Source organism: Myodes glareolus, chromosome 24 (genome assembly GCF_982192425.1).
Source record: "Myodes glareolus chromosome 24, mMyoGla1.1, whole genome shotgun sequence".
In the NCBI taxonomy this organism is placed as follows: domain Eukaryota; kingdom Metazoa; phylum Chordata; class Mammalia; order Rodentia; family Cricetidae; genus Myodes; species Myodes glareolus.
This window is the reverse complement of record NC_142049.1, coordinates 28,859,749-28,880,337: the sequence shown is the minus strand read 5'-3', so window position 1 is coordinate 28,880,337 and position 20,589 is coordinate 28,859,749. Positions and strand designations below refer to the sequence as shown.

The following is a 20,589-nucleotide window of genomic DNA, read 5'->3' as shown; positions in this document are numbered from 1 at the left end:
CCTTGGTAGTAAACAACAGCTCTCTAATTGGACTTAAGACCCAGTTAACAAGAGGAATATCTTGTCTGGTTCTGGAAACCTAGCCAACTATCCATGGCTGATGAAGTCATGCATCTTGAAGGGGACCTATAATCACCACTTTATTAAACCACCATAATCCCTAGCTACATTCTAAATATGTATCCTTATACTCACAGGTAAGTATACCTCAACCCTCATTAAGAAAGCTTTTCAGCACAACTCCTGCTGAGTGAAAGAGGAGGCAGAAAGATTGTAAGAGCCGGAGAAACAGGAAGTTTGCTATAAGATTGCATCTCCTGGAAAGGTCAAGAAGCTACACCCATGAAGTCTCACCACCATGGCTACCTTAACATAAGCTGAACAAGGACAACAACAACAGACATGATAACATGGAAGAAGAGAGTTCAAGAAGCCTTAGCGCTAAACAAAGAACAACAGGTGACTAAGGAACACTGCACGTGAGAAACAGTCTTCCAAGGAAAGAGTACACCATTTAATTCTTCAATATCAAATGGTCAGCCCTGAAAACATACAAGCAACATTGTAGAGACTGAACAGGTTGGATTTAAATATTTAAGAATAGACATACACGTGCACACAAACATATTCATACACACACGCATGCATGCAAGCACAATTAAAGGAGATCATGAATTTGAGTAAGAGCAAGAGGGAGAAAAGGAAGTGGAAATGATATAATTACATTATAACTTTTAAAAAACTTTATAAATACAATTACCTCATTTCTCTTTTCCCTGCCTTCCTTCAACCATTATCATGCCCTCCAAATTCCTTTCAAACTCATGGCCTCTTATTCATTAATTATTATTGCTGCATACATATGTGCAAAAAAACAATCAATGTAACCTGATGAGTCTATTTAAGATTGCTTGTATGAGTTATTTTTAGGGCTAACTACTTGGGATTGGAAACCATGTAAGAGATTCACCTCTGGGGAAGAAGAATTCTCACTGGGCAGTTTTTAATTTCCTGTAGCTCTTCATACAGGGGTAGGGTCCCATACAATTTCCCCTGTTTACATTGGTATATCAACTGTTCAGCTCTTGTTTAAGCAACCATATTATTAAGATTTCATGAGTGTAGCTTTCCTGTCCTATCTAGAAAACACACTCTTTCAGCAAACATTCTGGTTCTCTGGCTAATAATCATTTCACTCCTATGCTCTTCTCCTTCTATGCTTTTAACCATGGAGTCATCTCTCTAGCCCTTTGAAATAATTTATTTCATTTTTCAATATAACTTTTAGCTATCTGTTTAAATATGATTTCAAATATATACAAAAGTCTCAAGAACTGTATAGAAAACTCATTTCTTTGAGCCTTATGTCAAGGAATAGAGATGTATTAATTGGGGCTGGGTACCCCACAATCAGTTGTTCTCTGCAATTTGATTAGTTGTGGCTTTCTGTATGGTCTCTATCAGCTGTGAAGATACTTGAGGATGGGTAAGAGCTACATTTATCTGTGGGTACAGAATACAGTTAGAAATTATCCTGATTTATGAAGAAATGGCAATAGTAGGTTCTCCTCTGAGATCTATAACCTCACTAGCCATGGGTAGTTTGCTAAGTGGAAAATATCAGGCATCGTTTCCCTCCTATTGAGCAGGCCTTAAGTCCAATTAGACATCACCAAGATATAAGTGCTACTACTGCACCTTTAAGGATAGCTTGCAATCCTGATCCTTGTTGTGGTTCACAGGCATCACAGCTAAGAAAGAATCTATTCTCTAATAACTATAACAATTAAAATTTATGCATACTTCAAAAGAACATGTGTAGCATGCCCTCAGCAAGTATGCTTTTGTTAACTATCTTAATAATATTCTTTAGGGCATTTCGAACCTCTTTTATAACATACAAACACAAGGTGTGGCATCTGTAGTGCAAATGGAAGCAGGGCTCAGATGTCATGAGACGGGGGTTTTATTTTAAATGCAATAAAAACCAGCATTCATTTCATCATGGCTCTGTTAGTCTGTGACTTTGGAACTGTCCTTTGACTTCTGTAAGTCTGCGTATAGGAATAACAGTGCCCTCTGTATCATATTGATACACATTGGTATGCAGCTCCAAGTGCCAGGTGATTACAAAGTGCTCTGCATTTTTAGTATGCAAAATGTTAGCATGTATAAGGTACTTTCTAAATAAAATAGTAATTTGAAAATTATAACATCTCCTAAACGTTACTACATTTCACAACTCATAAGCATCATATTTATTAATAAGATTCTTTATATAGTTTCAACAACTTCTGGTTATGGAGAAATAGTCACTATGCCTTTTAAAATATTAATTTCATTCAATGCATATATAATTGTAAAATAAACTGCTGGAAATTTATAATTCCTATTTCTATGGTTGCAACTACATAAATAGAAGAAACAATTTAAAATACGATCTTTAGAAGAAATACCAAGTAAAGAAGTTGATGATTAATTATTGGTTGTTCGCCTTCCTCCCCCTTGGGCATAAGCGAGTTCTAGGACAACCAAACACTGCTTTGGATTATGCTGGTACTAAACAAATTAAGAACAAAACAGTAAAACATATCTGTTAAAAAAAACTGACAAAGTTGAAAAAACCCTGAGCCACTTTAACAATTCTTCTCATTATAAGAAAATTATTTTTTTAAAAGACTTCATTTATTTATTTATTTGTATGTTTGTTTATTCATTATGGAGTAGCCTCTCTATTACACTTGCAGGGGAAGGAAACCTGACACATACAAGCAAATGTAACAGCTGATTATAATTTGTTTCCAAAGGAGGACATAACAGATACTTCAAAAAAAAATGTTTGCTAGGCCTTTTTCATAACAAATCATACTCTTTTCTTGGTCTGCCACTTTATCCAGTGATTTTTAACCATAAAAATGTTGTACTAATAATATATTAAGCACTGATAAAACTTTTAAGTCAAAATTTCAAAAGGTAAATAAGGCAGGAGATACTCCTTGTAAATAAATATAGATTATATAAAGAACACATAAATAAGTCATTAAAATAAGAGCTCCCAACTTCTCTTTGCAACAAACACCATTACAGAAAACCACAACCAATCAAAATGCAGAGTTGTGGTACCTAGTACCAAGGACACATCTACATTACAATTACAGCACTTAAGGCTCAGGAATCATTTGATAAGAGTAGGCAGAAGGATTATAAGAGCCAGAGGAATAAAAGGTTAGCTGTAAGATTGTGTCTCCCAGGGATATCCAAAACTACATCATGAAGTCTCACCAATATGACTGCCTAAACAAGAGCTGAACAAGAAAAACAATAGACAACGCTAATGTGGGTGGGAGCCTAGGAAGCCTCAACCCTACAGGCAAGTAAGCAAAGAGGAGAGCAGGAAAAGCAACCTTCAGGGTAAGAGCACATCAACTGATTATCTAATACCAAATGGCCAGCCCTGAAAATATACATACAAGAAACATACACGTGGAAGAAGTTGTACTTAAATATTTAAGAATGGGTGTTTGAAAACTGGAAAACTTAAAGGAAATAGACAATTTTCTGGATAAATATCACTTACCAAAATTATAAATAAAGAATGCGTAAGCAAATTAAATAGATCTACAACCACAAAGGAAATAGAAACAGTCATCAAAAGTCTCCCAATCAAAAATGCCCTGAACCAGATAGTAACAGCACAGAATTCTACAAGAGTTTCAAAGAAGAATATCAGTACTCCTCAAACTGTTCCACACAACAGACACAGAAGGAACACTAACAAATGTTTTACAAGGCTACTGTTACCCTGATACCCAAACCACACAAAGACGTTACTAAGAATGGAATTACAGACCAATCTCACTCATGAACATTGATGTAAATTACTCAATCAAATAATGGCAAACCAAATCCAAGAACAACACATCAAAAAAAAAAAAAAATCATCCACAGCAACAGAGAAGCAAGTAAGACAATAGGTGATTTTTAAAAATTCTACATAAGAGCAAGTATCTCTGCAAAAAAAAAATTTACTAGAGGTATTATTCCAAAACCAGATCCTAAATAAGCTAGATGGGCAAAGTAAGCTTAATCAACTGCAACTGGCATTTAGCAGGCAATAGTAAGCCCTGCTAAGCTATAAATCTTGAACCCTGACACTAACAGCGTTCAGATGCATAATGCCCTCTTGGCTTTCATTTGTAGTCTTAAAATGAAGGAAGAAATGTTTCAAGACCTGAGAACTCAGTAAGATTAAGATGTAATATTATTTAAATGCTACCAATTTACTCCTGACTATACTTCCATTTTATCAGCTGTTTACTCTTTATAATTTTAAATATTACATTTTAAAGAACAAGACTATTTTTATTTTCATCGCATTTATTTGGTTTTTTAAACCTCTTTCAGTGATATACTACAATAGTGCTTTTGGTTTTCAGCATAAAGGTCTTCCACTCTTGTTTTGAGCAGTGCAAGTTCTCAATATAATCAAGTCTGATTTAAAACTCATGATCCTCCTTCCTGAGCCTCACTGATGAGATTATGGGCATGGACCACCACTCCTAGCTAATGTCCCATTTCTTTCTTTTATTAATCTATTCCAAAGCAATTTGTTTGCATTAGAAAAATCTACTACAATTAAGCACTGTTGGGTCCTCTAAATGCAAACATTCTCAACGTACAAAGGGATAAATCTTGATATGCCCATTATTAACTAAAATTAGTTTGAGCAAAACATGTAGGCAATATATCTAACCTGCTAAAGACCAGAGCACAGCCTAGTCTAAACTATCCTCAAATACCCCCAAAATATTTACATTAGCCTACAACTGGGAAAAACCTCACCTAACACAAAGGCTATTTTATAATAAAGTATTAGGTACCTTATGTAATTTACTTAATATTATAAAGAAAGTGAAAAAAAGTAATTGTATATGTTTTTGTACCACCCGTAAAATTTAAAACAAAAAAGAGTAACACATTAAAGACCATCTGCACTACATACTAAAAAGGGAGAAATGGTCTACTTTGATAATCAGAATCAAATACCAAATTATTTTAATTCTAACTTCTATACAATAGAATACAACTATATACCACAAAAAGATGTCCTATAGTCTCTTACAAAAAAATATACAAAACATAGTCAGACACATTTATCCTATTGTAATATATAACACAACCAATGTTTCTTTGCTCTTAAAGAATTATTTTCCCAATTTCACTTAATAAAAGAATGTTTTTACTACTATTTACCATCAAATTCAAACAGAAATTCATATTCTAAACTAAGATGATTGTAAAATCTTGTTTGAAAAATGAATGAAAAATAAGTAAATACTCCTTTCTATTGTAAAGTATGTTAGGTGACAAAGACTACACACTGAAAATAAAGTTTGCTGTATGAATACAATGATACTATCAACCAGTACTCCAAGACACATGAAAAACACAAAATTATACTTTGAATACAACTCCTATATGCTTGAAAAATAATGATTATGTAATTTTCACTAAAAAGGAATGGAGGAAAAAACAGAAGGGCACACACACAAAATTTACATAAATTTAATTTTGCAAGTTAAGTTTTAATTAAAACACTATAGATTCAAGAAATAAGATTGATAAAAAAATATAGAAAACAAAGGGGGATGGTATTTTCATTAGTGGTGATTGTAGGGGTTCTTAAAGCAAATACTCTGGTCTGAAAACAAATCATAACTCAAGGTCACTATAAAACAATGCTAGACACATCGTGCACATGAAAGTGAGACAAAAGGAGACCAAATTCTAATTTATCTTCTACTCTAATCCTTGAATCCCCAAAAGGGCACTATCCATTTGTAACCAGAAGAATCTGTGCAGTATGTGACCTAGCTATGATATCGCCAAACTAGCTATTTGTTAGAAAAGCTAAAACAAGAAAAGTATTCAGTCGTTGTCCTGCCTAAAATCAAAATGTCAAAATAATCAGTTTTTATAAGGTATTTCTTAAGTTTTACATTAAAAATTTATTGTATCTAAATAAAAAAAAAGGTTGGTTAGGTGAGAAATTAAAAATATTTAACTGGTTAAAATACAGCATCATTACATTTAAATTTGTAAATCTCTAATAATAGGTTATATACTGTCATATGTTTCAATTCTACGTTTTATGGTTAAAGATATTTAAAGATGAATGTTGAAGAGTTACAGATGCTTAAAGGTGAAAAATTAAGTAATGGACTCTACCTCTGTTAAAGAAATAAAACATCATTTTATATCTGTTTCCTTAAAACACACAAAATTTTATTTAAAACCCATAAACTATTAATCATTAATTAAAAAGGTGTAACTTTAAGCTTTTTATCAGAATAATTAGTCTACAAAACAACCATTTTTAGAAACACCAAAGAAGTGTCAATGATTACTAGTGACTCACTTCATTTCTTTTACTATCTTCATTTCTACAAAGTGGCACAATAATATGCTCAAAACTCTACAGGAAAGTACAAGAACCGAGGATAACCATAGGCAAAATGTTATTCACATTATTAGAAAGCAGACATATAAGCTGCCTTTAATGGCCCTAAAGGTCATCAACACAGTTTTTCATTCCCAAATTATGCCTAATAAAGAACAATGTATTGCCTTCTTGTGGGACATACAGGAGAACAGAATATACATGCGGCAAGGTCCAAAAGGGAAAATTCTCATCCTCACCACTTGTTCTTAAAAGTAATATTCACTCATTTGTTAATGCAGATACTTATACCCAACCCAAATACTTTCCAGAACAGCAAAATAATTTCTAGAAAAAAAGCATATTATAAAAGGTGTATTACAAATCACTTTAGTTTGAGTCATTCTATTGGCATTATCACAGAACCTCTTTGTGGAATTTCCTAGATTTGTAACAGACTAAGCATCTCTTTGCATGCTTCATATATATTTAGATTCCTTTATGAGGTACTTTTCCAAGTCTCTTTTCCTTTTTACACTGGTTGTCCATGACTGGCAAAAGTACTCTGAATCTTCAGACTTGTCCCTTTTGTCTATTAAATGTATTAAAATTATCTTCTACACTTTAGTTCAACTATCTATTCTTAGTAATATAAAAGAAGATTTTATTTTCTCAAATTGCCTCACAAATTATTGTAGATTAATGCACCCACAGCGCTGAGAATAAATGACTACAAATCTTCAGTCATAAATATAACTGTATTACCCAATCTCCAAGTCTCAAAAAACATCATAAAGAGGGAGGGGAAGGAACATTAAAGTTGGAGGATGTGATGGGAGTGCTGTGGAACACTATCTTCTAGACATGACATAATCATTATACTCTTGAATGCACAGCAGCTATGACTACCTGCATAAACCTATCATGTAGGGGAGGATTCAGGAGGCTCCATCCCTCCCTCAGGATTAATAAGCAGTAGACAATAATGAGGGGGAAGGGGCTCATGTGGCTCTAGCCTTCCCTGAGGAACTACTGACAGCTAATGGTTGCTGGGGAGGTAAGGTCTCCATGCTCCTGTAAACTAACTTCTTACCATTGGTCCTATAAGCAGACCTTCTCAAACTCACTGAGTCACCAAAAGCAGAAATCAACATGAGTGAGAAGGGACAAGACAGAGTAATGGGGAAGAATATTATCAAAACATGTTATTACATGTACGATTTCATTTTATCATAATGAAATCTATTAGGTATAATTAATATATAGTAATCAAAACATCAAAAGTTTGCTAATTTTTTATGTTAACAGCTTTAATTTCCTTTGAAGAAATCGTTGTCTACAGCTGGGTCTAGTAGTACAGGGCTACTAGCTACTCTGGAGGTTGAAGCACAAAGACAAGAAGTTCATCATCTGCTTGAAATACTGAGTTAGTTTAAGAGCAGCACGGACAATTTAGTAAAACACTACCTGAAAATAAGAAAAGTAAAAAGGAGCATGATGTTAGTTCAGTGTTAAAGTACTTGGCCTATCATTTACAAGACCCTAGATCTACCATCTACGGGGGGATGGAGGATTTATTGAAGTTTTATATATCCAAAAATGATCTCCTTATTCTCCTATAGGAGCTTGTAACTTTTTATAGTTTTGTCTTCTGTGTCAAAATGCATAACCAGTCTTTGTTTTCTGAATTATAGAACATAAGGTACTTCTTTTCCTAACAGATCATCAATTATTTCATTATTAGTTACTGAGTAATTCTTTACCCTGTCATTATTTATGTCCTAAAGATAATGTTTATACATACATGAGTCCTTTTCCAGGGTTTTGATTTCCTTTTGCTTAACCCAGTTTTGTTATTTCACTGACTCAATCATTGCAATTGCAAAGTGCAATTCAGCTGATATCATAATCCTTCATCCAAAAACGTAAAACCGTTAAGATCCAGCATCCAAACAAAATATAGAAAATAAAAAGCAACAAGACAATATAAGAACAGTCAATATAGAGACCCAGAAATTATAAGCTTAGAAAGATAAAGACACCGCAACAACAATAAAGGAAGCAAGGAGGTAACTTTGTGGGTAAAGTGCTTTGTTGCGCAAGGACGAGGACTGGAGTTCAGGTCCATAACACTCATGTAAAAGCTGGGCACAGCAACACACATCTGAACCTCAGTACTAAGGAAGCTATAGCAAAATGAGTCCAGGCCTTGCTAGATGGCTGTTCTAGTCAGAATGGCAAGCTCCAGGTTCAAAACTATCTTTAAAAATAAGGTAGAGAGTAACAGAAGAGGACTACTGATGTCAACCTTTAGCCTCTATGCATGTACATACAAGGACAAACATACCCACAAATACAATCACACACATACAAGCCCCAGCTCCCTACAATTTTTTTTTAAAAAAAAGATGATCATAAAAAAAATCAGTGTGCTCAAAAAGGCATGGACTCAGGAGTTGGTAAAGTGCTTATTTTGTAAACATGAGGATCTGAACTTGATTCCCAGCACCCAAATAAAAGACCATGCACGGTGGCTCATTTTGGTAATTCCAGTACTGAGGAGGCAGAAAAAAAGGGATCCCTGTGGCTTGATTGACAGTCAGCATGGTGTAGTAGGTGAGTCCCAAGTCCCAGTGAAAAATAAAGTGAGTGTATGGTCCATAAGAAATGACAGCCAAGATTGACTGATGGCATCTAATATATATGTACACGTGCACACACATGCAGAAGCATACAGATAAGAAAAGGCTTTTAAAAAGAGGAGCATAGGATTAACAAAAGTAAAAAACTTCCAAGAAAAAAATAACTATATTAGTAACTTTTAAAAAACCATCTTGGATGGCAGTTAGATTGTATACTATTAAGGGAAGACAGTGATCTTAGAATCACATATTTGCTATTCAAATAAATCCAGAAAGAAAAAACACTGAGAAGAGGAGTGGTGATATCAGTGGCAATGAAGACAATTCAAACACAAACCATTTGAAATTACAGGGGAAAGACTAGGATAAATAGAGTATTTAAGAAATATTAGCTGAAACATTTCTACATTTCATTTTTAAAAATCTAAGCAAAATCATCTCAAAGAAAATCATCCAAGATAAACTATAATCAAATAACTAAAGCAAAAGAAAAGTCCCCCAACCCTTTGAGACAGGGTCTCACTGTATAGTTCAGGTATGTTTGCAACTCAGTGTGTACTTCAAGCTGACATCAAACTCATGGCAATCTTACTGTCTCAGCCCCAATTTCTGGGATTATAGGTGTATGTCACCACAACTCTTTTTAAGTCTTACAAGAGACTGGAGCAATGACTGGCTTAGTGGTTAAGAACACTACATACTCCTGCAGAGAGCCTGGGTTGGGTTTGGTTCCCAACACCCACATGGCAGCTTATAACCATCCACAACTCAGTTCCTGAAGATATGGTGCCCTTTTCTGGTCTCCCTCAACATCTGGCATACATGCAGTGTACTTACATACCCTTAGATAAAACACTCATGCATATAAAATAAATAAATAAATAAATAAATCTTGTAAAACGAAAGTTTTACAAAAAGCCAAAAAAAAAAAAAAAGCTTGGAAAAGTTGCATATAAAAGTAATAGCCAGGCAGTGGCGGTGCATGCCTTATCACAGCACTCGGGAGGCAGAGACAGAAGGATCTCTGGTCTACAGAGTAAGTTCTAGGTCAGCAGGTCAGCCAGGGCTACACAGAAAGATCCTGTCTCAAAAACTAACCAAATGAATGAATGAATGAATGAATGACAGGCTTTTTTTGTCAGGAACTACACAAATTATTTCTGTAACTATTTATGATCTCTTACAGAGATAAAGAAGGACATTTTATGGCAAAAGATCCAATTCCTCATTAAAGACAAAAAAACATTAAATAGTCATATGCATCCAATAACTGTGCTTCAAAACATATGAAGCAAGAAGTAAAAGGGAATCATATCCATTTGTTATAATCAATTACTACATCAATCAGAATGGCAGGATGTATGCTTGAAGTGTTAAAGAACACAAATAATTTGACCTAATTAACACTTTTAAAAATCTGTACTCAAACACATTCTTCTTAGAACACATTAAAATATTCACCAACACTGTCCATTTTCTATGTCTTCTCATAAATGTCAAAAAGTTTAAATGAATTATGTCATACAATGCATATTCTTGGAACAAAACAACTTAAGAGCCCTGTAAAAAAAATATATCTGGAAATTTAAGTAAGTATTTGGAAATTAAATAGATCACAGAAACTCACAATAAAAACTTTATATCTTATAATTCAATGTAAATAACTATGTGACACAAGGAAGAATATAAAAACGAAGAGGAAGAATAAATGTGTGTTCATACACAAGCATGTTCTGTTCTTCTCAAAGCCTATTCCTAAGTCTATATTAAAACCTTTTCATAGGCTGGAGAGGTAAATGGGTGGTAGAACAGCTGCTTAACAAGAGCAAGAGGCTAGGTTTAATCCCTAGCACTATAATTAATAATTTTTCTCTCCAAATTTCCTTTAATGGAAAAAAAACAGAATCTGAATTCTTCACAAATATTTCCAGAAAGAAAATAAAACCTGTATTAAGGTAATAATAAAATAAAGAATAGGAGCTAGAGCGATGGTTCAGTGATAAGTACTTGCTCTGAAATCATGAGGACTGGTATTTGAAACCTAGCAGCCATCACAAAGTAACAAGTAGGATTGCTGAAACTTGCTGCCTTCTCAAGCTAGCCACAGGTTCAGGGAAGAGATTCTACCTCAAATGAATAACTATAAACTGACAAAGGAGGCCAACTGATGATCTCTACTGGCCTCTGCTTAGGCACATAAGTGTGCACAACCACACACACATGCATGTGTACACACAGAGAGACAAACACACACATAAAACTTCTTTTAAAAATTATTTTTAAAAATCTCTACAAACCAAGGTCTTTTGTAAACACAAAAGAAAGAGTTAACAAAACTTTAAAAATTGAACCCAGTAATAAACAAAGATAATCAAACAGGTTTTACCTCAAAAGCTCATGATAGTTCTTTCAATGTGCTAAAATTAATGCACCTGACAATCACATTGAGAAATTTTTTAAAGACAAACAAAAATATCATCACAATAAACTAAAACACAGTTAACAAAACTCTACCACCCATTCACAATAAGGAAAGAGGGATCAACAAGATGTGGTACAATGGCTAAAGGTGTTCTACCTATAATCAGGAATAAGAGAAGGATGTCAGTTCTCACCATCTCTGTTCAACACTGTGCTGAGATAATTAGTCAAAAAAAAAAAGAAAGCAAAAGAAACAAATATATAAAATAAAAAGGAAGATGATCTACACAAACTATCTGAAGGAATCTAAAGCAACTACTATCACAAAGTTTACAGAAGACAAATTAGAAAACCTTACACAGGTACCAAGTGTACTTCAATGTCATTAGCAACAAACTGTTAGAAAATAACACGTACTAGCATAAAAATGATGAGAGATTAATGAAATAAAAAGGTGTAAGACCTTTACATTAAGAAAGACTTTGAAAGGAAACTTAAATGGAAAAAGATAGCATTTGGAAGACTCAATATCGTTAGGAAGTCAGCTCCCTAAATTGATCCACAGGTAAAAAGCACTTACAAACAAAATTCCATTAGCCATTTTGTAGCAACTGACAAGATAATAATAAACCAGAGAAGAGAACTGGAAAGGACCAGAGTAGACAGAATGATTTTGAAATCAAATAGCAAAGCTGGGAAATAATATTACTTTTTTGTTGTTTGCTTTTGAGACAGGTTCTCACTATATAGCTACATTTATCCTGAAACTCACTCTGTAGACCAGACTAGCCTTGAACTCACAGAGATACACCTGACTTTTACTTCTCAGTACTGAGATTAAAGGCATGTGCCATTACACACATTTAATATTCCTTGTTTTGTTTTAATAGTCATTATAAAGCTACAATAATCAAAATAGTACAGCATTAATTATCATAAGAATAACAGAGCAAAATAACAGAATAGAGAAAAAATAGAATAACAGAATAGAGCAAAATCCAGAGCAGGCCCACACATAATAATGAGCTAAATTTTATCAAAGACACCAAAATAATTCAAAAGGAAAAAAGTCTTTCTTTCAAAAGTTGCTAGAAAAATCTGATAACCCACCTTTACCTCACACTATACACAAAAAGAACCAAAAAATTATTGCAAATCTAAATATGACACTCCAAAAATATTCTAATGTATGAGGGGAAAATAAACCATTTTTAAAACTTCTGTCAATCCCCAGGATAAATTTAAAATTTCTACTCAAAATTAAAGCAGAATTAAAGGGAAAATTTCTGAGGCTCTCAAGTCAGCATATGTATCTTTAAAGCACTTCCCATTTAATAAATATTTTAGTAATTCCTAAGCAAGTCTTAATTCAAATATAGCCCACTGAGCCACAGAAATCTGCCATGACTAAGACACACTACCCTGCAAGGAAGCAGCATAGCACTGAATGTAACTTGAATAAGACTTAAATGGTAATGGCTGAAGTCACACTGCCATCACCAAGTTGAATGGACACAAGAATGACTACATTCCTACAGGAGGTTCATATCACTCTGTTCTAAGCAGTCAATAAACAAAATACATGAGAGAATCTACATTCAAAGATTTACAACTACTCAGAGTTTATACTCAAATGAAAATTGGACTTTATTATTATAACACCACTATATGTAAGAAACTTTTAGACTGAAGGGTATTTTGCTTCAGTTGGAATAATAAGCATTTCCTTTCTAGTTTCTTAGGTCACTAGCTATCACTGAATGAGCTGTTCTGCAGTTAGGATATAAGGCTGTATATATTAATACATAGCCATAAGAAACTGATATGCCTGTAACATAAAAACCAATTCTTTCTGCCATTTAAGTATTCAAAAAAAAACCAAAACCTTTTGTTAAATATCAAAGTATTCTCATTAAGACAGGGTCTCATTATGTAGACAATACTGGCAAGGATCTTATGATTCTCTTGCCTCAGTTTCCCTAGTGGTAGAATTAAGGTGTGCTACTATGCCTAGCAGCAAAAGTGCCCTCGAAATGACAAAGAAAAAAAACAGTAACAAAAAAAAGCCCCACTTTAACAAACCTTCCCCCCAAACTAATGTGACTACCCTGATCCACATTAGTTCAATCCCTGATTAAATGTTTCAAAATTACTTATTAAATAATCTAGTATTAACATAATTTATGTTTCTCCTACCTTAAATAAAAATAAAATTCAAATGAGGTTTTACTCATGAGATCATCTGAGGACCACACATCTTACTATCTTATTCTAAGCACTAGCCTAGACCAATGCAATCAAAATAGCTTAATCAATAACTTTGTAAATATGGGCTCATGAAGGCAACAACTTCAAAGCCACACAAAATACTCAATCCTCGAAACATCCCCTAAAATGTGTTCTATTTTTCTGTCTGACCTTCACTTCTTCTGAGGCATGGAAGGGCTTCCTTTTTTTTTTCACTTGAAAAATTTTCTTAGATTATTTATTTCATGTACTCTAACCTTATTTTTTCCCTTTTCCTATTTATTACCACAGAACTGAAGACTAGTATTTTCAAATGAAAATTAATATATTAATTAAATTTTACATGAAGTACAAGAGATAAAAAGTTTAAGGTTATCTTAGGAAGGCCAGATAAAATTTAAGAAAACTTGACAATAATATGTTCAATATTACACATTCCAATGAGATCTTACAAATTTCCATAATAGATCTAAGATAATCCCGTAAGATAAACTCTAAAATTACTGCCATCCAAGGTTACAAAAATAGCTTGATATTTAGTAAACATTTCACTATGGTTACATTTCATAATATGGTACAAGGAAAAATATCTTATTAGACATAAAGAGTTCTTACATTTGTTCCTTGCAGAAAATTCTTCTTTGTTCCTTTTCCACAAGATGCAATTCCTTAAGGGGAAAAAAAAAAAGGAAAAAGAAACTGGATTATTATTCTTGACTCTTAGAAAATCAAACATGCTTTATTATTATAAAATAGTCAATACCAGTCTTGGTAGTTAACTCCCAAAATACTTACAGAATGATGCAAAGCTCAACTGGCAAAAGGCATTTGTTTTACTTAAATAAAATGCCAGCCAATAAAATCTGTCTAATGTCACACCCATTATTTTTCAGAAAATATCACCTAAATGCTCATTAATAATTGCAGTATGTGATTCAAAACTTAACTCCTAGATCCTATCTTCCTATTCTCTATATCATATGATATCCCAATATTAACTGCACTGTGTATACAGCCTACTGAACCCATTAACTGCAATAAAAAATAATAAACTGGTTTAAAAGAATTCAAATGCTTTATTTTGTTTTTAAAAAGATAATGCATAAGAGGCAATGATTTGTACCATACTAAGATGTATCTGTGCTCCAATGTATGATGTATACCTATACTTTCACTGGCTAGCTTCTGAAGTAATTTTAAAAAATGAGATAATGAATACACACGGACAAAAATGAATAGAAAATATCACTTTCAACAATTTAGCTCAATTAAGAAAACCACACAATGTATCACATACATAACTAACACTGTGGTCCTGACCTTCTTGCCTAGAGACAGTAACAAGTCATTTGGGTAAAAGGAAAAAAAAAAAAACAGTTAAATCATATAGTGGCGTTAACACAATGATATAAAAAGTGTATGCTTAGGTAATTCAAATGATTCCCAAGTCTATCTATTTTAACTAATGAAATACATCATGTTTCTGCAGAAATCAAATTTTAAGAATCTAACCCAGGAGTTTTAATTGTTGTGAGGTCATAATTTTTGTTTCTATTCTAAAAGGGACACATCCTTTAAAGGAATCACACAAACTGTCAAATAATCTTTCTATATAGCAAATTAAATATTAAACACTCAGGCATTAAAAGACACACAAAGAAGTCTACTTTTTCTAGGCAAAGGTAGTAAGAAGCTTGCTTTAAAATGATAGTTTGGGTTTTTAACCTAACTTTATTAAATACAGAAAATAAATAATTAGTATCTGTTTTGTGTGTCATAGCGGAGATAAGGGTTTACCAATGTCTTTCAAGGTAGGTAACTGATTAAATGGAAAATATACTTCATATGTCCATAAACCTTTGCTCCTCAAATTTATAAATTGTTCTTCATCATGTTTTGATTACCTTCTCAAATAATTTCAGAAAACAACATTAAGAACCAAGTTTTCAAATATTTTATAATGATCTATAATGAAACGCATTAAAATATCTAACCGACCCCCAAACTCACTGCCTCATCTAGCTGAGAATAAGATAGCCTGCACTTTCTGTAATTGCTAGCCCTATTTCCCTCTAGTATCTATTTACCTAATAAATGTTCAGATCAATGATGCCATCAGCCAGGCCATCTCCAGGAAATAAAACAGTCACAATTATCATCACTTTAAATGAGTAAAAATATCATAGTTTTGCAAGCATAAACTTATTATACTGTTATAGTGATATGCTTTTTGTTTTTTTGGTTTGATTTGGTTTTGGTTTTTCAAGACAAGGATTCTCTGTGTAACAATCTTCTGGCTGTCCTGGAACTCTGGTTGTAGACCAGACTGGCCTCAAACTCACAGAGATCCACCTGTCTCTGCCTTCTGAATGCTGGGATTAAAGGCATCCACCACCACCACCTGACTAGTGACAGGCATTTTAAAAGATCTATGTACATCACCCATTTTTATGTCTTCAGCAGCTAGTCAATATCTGGCACATAATTCAAAACATTCAGAATTTATTTACTGGGATTATAATATATTCCACACATTTTTTAAATCTAAGGATATATTCCCACCTTTCTCACCTTAAATCCTAGAGAGAAAGAACTTAACACAGATAAGGAATAAATGTGGCAGGTTAACAGAAAGCCACTAATAAGAAAATGATAGCAGGAAGGGAACTGAAATTACAGAGAAGATGTTCAGGGAAGGCCTAATACAACACTACAAATGCCGTAAGTGTTACGATGAAACAGTTATATATTAACTGATAAAAGTCCAAAAATTCATCACTGTCCTATTTTTTATCCCCAAGAGGAAATGAAATAATGAAGCAACTTCTAGCTGGGAAGTGGTGGCACACGGCTTTAATCCCAGCACTTGGGAGGCAGAGGCAGGCAGATCTCTGTGAGCTCAAGGCCAGCCTGGTCTACAAGAGCTAGTTTCAGGACAGGCTTCAAAGCTACATAGAAACCCTGTCTCGAAAAACCAAAAAAAAAAGAAAAAAAGAAAAGCAAATTCTAAAGTCATACTGATGTGGGAGTTCCCTCTGTGTGTTGTGATTACCAAAAATGAATAAAGAAACTACCTTGGCCTGGATAGGGTAGAATTTATTGGGGGGGGGGGGATGGACTGAATGCTGGGAGAAGGAAGGCAGAGAGTGAGACACCATGGAGCCGCCAGAGTCAGACATGCCGAATCTTTGCTGGTAAGCCACTGCCACGTGGTAATATACAGATTAATAGAAAAAGGTCATATTAATATATGAATTAGCCAATAAGAAGCTAGAGCTAATGGGCCAAGCAGTGATTTAATGAATACAGTTTCTGTGTGATTATTTTGGGGCTAAGCAGCTGGGAATGACCAGGAGGCCCCCTGCAACAGTCATATAACTAGTAAAGTGGTGAAGCCAGGTGAACATACAGCAACAATTCCGACTGCCATGTAAAACCACTGATGTGGGATGTCCTGTATATGTGTTGCTTTTATTGGTTGATGAATAAAGCTGTTTGAGCCAATGGCTTAGCAGAGTAAAGCCTGGCAGGAATTCCAAACAGAGATACATAGAGAGAGTAGGAGAAGTCAGGGAGAAGACAGCCAGCCAGCCAGCCGCTGAGGAAACAAGACATGTAGAAAATGATGTAAGGCCACAGCCATGTGGCAATATACAGACTAATAGAAATGGGTTAATTTAAGATGTAAGAGCTAGTTAGAAATACGCCTGAACCATCGGCCAAACAGTGTTGTAATTAATAGCTTCTGTGTGATTACTCAGGTCTGGGCACCAAGGAAATGAAAATGTAGTCTCCATCTACTAACCACATCGTAGTTAATGGCTTAGCTGAATAAACAAGTGAGAACTTTAAAGCAATACAAGACAACATGGGCTAACAGCATGAAAAGGAATGACACCATGATATACTAAGAAATAAATATGATCTCTGCTCTTTGTTCCCAATGTTTAGCCCAAAGTTTCACTTCTTAGACTCTCTAGAGCAGTGGTTCTCAACTTGTGGGTTGCAACCCCTTGTGGGAGGGGGATGTCGAATGACCCTTTCACAGGGATCACATATCAGATACCCTGCATATCAGATGTTGACATTGCGATTCACAACAGCAGCAAAATTAGTTATAAAGTAGCAACAAAATAATTTTATGGTTGGGGGTCACAACATGAGGAACTGAATTAAAGGGCCACAGCACTAGGAAGGTTGAGAATCACTAAGCTAGAGTGATAATAATCTTTTTATGATAATGAGATGGCTGGTCACTGGGGAAGGGGGAAGTCCTAAGATAGCTTCCAGATGTGATTGGTTCCCCAGATAAGTCCAAATCATGATTAAAATAATCATAAAATATACTCCAACTTGATTTTCTCCCATCTTATCAACGACTGAATAGAAAAAGGCTAAAAGATGAGTTGGTCACCATTAGTTAAAAATGCAATAAATCATACCCAAGTGTAGTAGTATTCCATCTGTATTTTAATAAATAAAGCTTGCCTAAAGATCAGAAAAGTAAAACAACCACATTAGCCAGCCTTATAGACAAGGCAACCATGACACGCACTTTTAATCCCAGTAGCCACAGTAGCTTGCCATAGAAACCAGGCAGTAGTGGTACATGGCCTTAATTCCAGAACTAGAGATGATAAAATGGGAGGAGACAGCTCTCAGGCTCAGTCTCATTCTGAGATTCTAGGAGGCAGGATCACCATTTCAAACTGAGGTAGAGGCAAGAACCAGTGGCTGGCTGCTTTGCTTTTCTGATCTTCAGGTTGAACCCCAATATCTGTCTCTGAGTTTTTATTAATCGTGCTTCCCTCGAAAAACCCAAAGGGCAGCCTGATGGATATAGTTACTCTAGGGGTCTGGACTATAGCAGGACCAGAGAGTTCCCTATACCTATCCACATACCGTGCCCTCTGCATCTTCTCTCTCTTTGGCAGTTTATCTGTATTCTCTGCAGTATTCTTCATAATACCCATCATAGACTAGCACTCAATTCAAATATTTAAAACCACAAGTATTTTGAGCACTGACATGACTCCAGAAGCAAAAATTCCATATCTAGTCTTCACATAACAAGCTAAAGTAGTAACACTGGTATACTCAAAATATTGCACAAAATTACCCTCCAGCTATGTAAGGTATGTATCAAACGTCACTGACTTCAATGTTCAAACCGTATCTCCTTCCCTAAGATATTGACTTACATTCATACAAATATTATGAAAGTTTTAAAAGTCTAAAATCAGAAATACTTGAGCAAAAACTTTTCATATAAAAAATATTCACATGTACAACAGGTCAACAACAACAACAAAAGTACCCCAGAGTTCTGTGGGCTGCTCCAGCAAATAAATCAAACCTGTGATGACGCTTTGATAACCCATGCTTTTAGGGAGTTGTTCATAAATAAAAACATAATCTAAAACTCGGAGCAAGCATCTAAACTGAGGCTTAAATAGGACTGAACCTGCAGTGTGTGAAATAGATTATCAGAAAAGAATTTAATTGGGTCATCCATGTGGTTTCCACTGGAGAAGAAGATTTCAGGAGATGTACTGCTACCAGGAATAAAAGGACATTGTATATTACCTTATATTACTTAGTATCAGCTTTTTTTGTTTTGTTTTTGTTTTTTTTTTTTTTGAAACAGGGTTTCTCTGTAGCTTTGGAGCCTATCCTGGATAATTATAAATGATTATGGAGTCAATATGAGTTTCAACATACATGAAGCAAACATTACAGAATCCAACAAGACGTAGATATATCAATTATACTTCAAGATTCAAAATTCTTAACAACAGCACATTAGTAGTTAGAAAACTCAGTAAAGATATCTAGCCCATGAATAATGTTATCATCCAACTTAGATTAATTGAACACTACAATCAACCAGGTTTAAAAAAGAAAGTATTCAAGTACACATGTTTCCTGGTACATTCAACACAAACATACACAGAACTGTAAATTTGGAAGGACTGAACTCCTACAGAAAATGCTTTCTGAACACAAAAAATTAAAATGAAATTAATAAAAAAGTCACTTGGAATTTTCTAAATATTTATAAGTATACAAGTCAAAGAATCCTAAAGAAAAAAATTAAGAGATAACTAAACTATCAGATTACAAAGTAAAGCTAAAGACACTTGGAAATTTATAACTCCTGAGTGCTAATGTTAGAAAAAAGGTTTGCCACTAGTATTCAGAGTTCACACCATATGCTAAGAAAAACAAGGTATTAAACCAGAAATAAAGGAATGGTAAGTTGAAACCACTGACTACACGAAGACAAATACACATCAGAGTAAAAAGGTGACTGGTTCTTTGAAAACTCCTATCTAGACTAATTAGTAAGAAAAAAAAGAGACAAACTACTATTAGAATTGTTTTGAAAAGCATATTGCTACAAATTCTTCAAACATGAAAAGTATATTAGGAACAATTATTGGTATCAATAAATTTGACAATTTAAAAGAAGTAGAGAAAATTTCTTGAAACATATAGATTATCACAGCAGACATCAAACAAACTATATTAATAACCTCAGGTCTAATAAAAATTGAAATCAAAATCAAAAGGCTTTTACCTCAGAGAAAATTCCAGGTTCAAACAGGCCCAGTAAATTTATTCGTGAAATCTTTAAACATCTATCCATTTAATGCTAGTCTTATAAAATCTCTTAGGAAAGAAATAGGAAATAGATCCTTAATATGATGAATATCAGCATAAATATCCTCATAGAAAAATGAAGCAGAGAGACAGAAGGAAAAGAAGCTACATAGTAATAATTGATGTGTGTGTGTAAAGGTTATTAAAAAATTCTTTTTTCCTATTTTTTAATTGATT

The 20,589-nt window shown here is 34.0% G+C and overlaps 1 protein-coding gene across 5 annotated transcripts in view; it reads right to left on the bottom strand.

The window, feature by feature from the left end:
* Mef2a (myocyte enhancer factor 2A) overlaps positions 1-20,589 on the bottom strand; it is a 121,840-nt gene that overhangs the window by 81,254 nt on the left and 19,997 nt on the right. For all 5 annotated transcript variants that reach the window (XM_085682651.2, XM_085682648.2, XM_085682650.2 and 2 more), the window contains exon 2: positions 14,365-14,417. The gene's annotated coding sequence lies outside the window, so the exon portion shown is untranslated. The remainder of the gene's footprint in view (positions 1-14,364; positions 14,418-20,589) is intronic.